General features: G+C 42.2%; 1 protein-coding gene across 1 annotated transcript in view; it reads right to left on the bottom strand.

Annotated features, from left to right (window-relative positions):
• The window catches only part of LOC101579162 (60S ribosomal protein L10a-like), a 26,453-nt gene that overhangs the window by 19,572 nt on the left and 4,114 nt on the right, over window positions 1-2,767 (bottom strand). The window lies entirely within an intron of this gene.

Genomic DNA, 2,767 nt, shown 5'->3' on the forward strand with positions numbered 1-2,767 from the left:
ATATAATATTGTAGCTCTGTTTAGGCATTGCAACACTATCAATAATATAATAGCCTTGCATCATTGTTACAATAATTTTTTTTCTTTTTTTTTTTTGGTCTGAATGCCTTCAGGGCAGGTTTGGCTGGCTTGAGTTGTGGGGATCGAACCACAGCAACCTGAGCCTGACTGCTTTGTTGAAGCAGCCACTTAAAGAACTGAGCTAAGGGGCAGGCCGCCCCCAAAAATTTCAAAGATGGGTTTTCCAGTTTCTTCCAAACCAAGAGAGTTCATGTTGAGAATCTTTGTCTTGAATTAGTATTTATTCTCTTTTGGCTCATTTTTAGTGAAAGAAAAGTATACTTATGGACTGGAGACATGGGTCAGTAGTCCAAGTGCCTGCCTGGCAAGCACAAGGGTCCTGGCCCTATCCTGATCGCCAAGTACCATGAGGGTCCCTTGCTGGGCCAGCTGCAGAAGCTGGGTGTGCTGGTGCACTCCTCTAAGCACAGAGCTGGGAAGCCTGAGACAAGGGGATCTCTTTGAGCCCAAGCTGCACAGGGAGACTCTGTACCAAATAAACAAGAGATTAGAAAAGAAAACAAAGAAAGAAAAGTATACTTAAATTAAGTTAGTTGAAAATACCTATTTTCATTCTAACATGCAAAAGAAAGAAAAGCAAAGTAAATTACAAAATATCAACTAGCCTTTCAATTTAGTATGGTGAATCATGAGGTTTCTAAGACATAGTAAGATATAATGACATAAATTCATTTATTTCAATTTAAAATGAAAAATATATTTATTTTAAACTATACTTTATAACAAATGCACATTTTATTTTTTTAAATTTATTTATTTATTTATTTGAGAGAGAGAGAGAGGCCAGCTCAGCCCACCAGGGGGCAGGGCTGGCTGGCACGTGGTGCTGGGGGATTGAACCGCAGTCCCTGATGCTTTTGCTAAGCTTGTTCTAAGTAGGTGCTTTAGACCACTGAGCCATCTCTCCAGCCCCGAATGCACATTTTAAACTACCTGAATGAAATATTTTAGGAAGTGTGTAGGTACATAAAGTTATACATAGTTAATGTTAGAAAAAGTTTAAGTATAATAATTATTACTGAGTAATATTTTAGCAATATCTAGACAGCTTGAACCTTAGTAAAAACAGAGAAGTGAACATTTAACCAAAACCAAGAGCCACCTTTAATCATTGGCAGGCTACCAGGCACATAAAGTGATATACAGGAGATTGATGGTTAAATAGAGACTAGAGCACAAAGACTTCAAAAGAAATCTACTTCTCACAGCTACAATGAGGCCCCCGGGAAAAATAACGTGGAGTCACCTCTGCGAAGGCATAAATTGTGGACTCCATTCCCCCCTCCATTTGCAGAAGAAGTATTCTCAGGAAACACATCAACGGGCACAACGCTAATGAGTATGGAAGAAGGAAGAGCAGCTGTCTCCAACAAGATATAAAGAAATTTCTATAAGTCAAGTGTAGTTACAGGAAGAAACCGAAAATTATTTTGAGCTGTGAGTTATTAAAAACAAAAACATGGGCTGGGGAGATAGCTCAGTAAAATCAGCGCTTTCCCGGCAAGTGCAAGGTCCTGAGTTCAATCCCTGGTAGGCAAAAAAAAAAAAAAAAAAAAAAAAAAGACAACAATAAAATACAACACACAGTCTCTTCTCTGTAGTGATGCTTTTATGTACCACAAACTTGACTGCATCACCAGCTGTGGTGGATACCCTCCTCAATGCTGCAAATTTCCAGAGCCTATTAATGGGCTCCTACTAGGACAAGAGGGATTTTACAGATTGTTCTAAATTAAAGTTTTTTTTTATTTTTTGTTCTCATTTATTTTTGTTGGTGGTGATTTTGTTTTTCTTTATCTGTCTTTTTTCCAATGCTAGAGGTGGGATTTTGGAAATTCGTAGTGAGCTACACAGTCTTAAGTAGTTAATTGGCTAATTGGTTTAGTTAGTTAGTTAGTTACTTAGTTAGCTTTGAGCCAGAGCCTCAGTGAGGCCTGTCACTCCAGCTGCACGGACTTACCAGCCCTTGGCCTGCTGTCCGCAGCTCTCGCCTCTCGGCCGTCTCTACCACACCTGGCGAAGTGAAGCACAAGGCTCCTGACGGAAGGGGGTTTACTTTTTCCTGTGCAATTGGATTCTTTCCATTAAGAGATCCTCTTGGGGTGATGTTAGCGGCCCCGGGAGCCCCAGGGGACCCGCAGGCGGCGGGGAGCGGTGGGTCGGGGGGATGCGAGCCTCTCGGGGTGCTGCAGGGAGGGTCTGACATGTTTGTATTACCGATATCACGGACGAACATGGAACACACACTGAAAGAACTAACAGAATTAATAAAAAAAAAAACTAATATCCTAGCACTGTACAGCCACCTCCAAAGCAATTTCAGACTAGCTTCAGAAGCCCAGTTATGAGAATAAATTCATGTTCGGACACCAAATTGAAGGGATTGTTTTGTTTCATTAATAGGAAGCACCCAAACAGAGCTAAAAAGATTCCTGCTTGAGGCAGCCGCCCACTGCTTCGTACTTACTCTCTCCTGCGATAGCTTTGATCTCGGTGGAGCACGCAAGCCTCAAACCCCGGGAGCAGCCGGCGCGATGCCCAGCGACAGCCGGGCCAGGGCGTGCGGCCTCGGGGCTGCGGGATCTGTGGGCAGCCGGTGAGCAGGAAAGTGGCCGAAACGCGTTGTGCCAGTGCCATCATTTATATTTACATTTAAAAATGTGTATTTGGGTTTTTTTAACTTAAT

The sequence above is a fragment of the Octodon degus genome, unplaced genomic scaffold, assembly GCF_000260255.1.
Source record: "Octodon degus isolate 3935 unplaced genomic scaffold, OctDeg1.0 scaffold00356, whole genome shotgun sequence".
NCBI lineage: Eukaryota > Metazoa > Chordata > Mammalia > Rodentia > Octodontidae > Octodon > Octodon degus.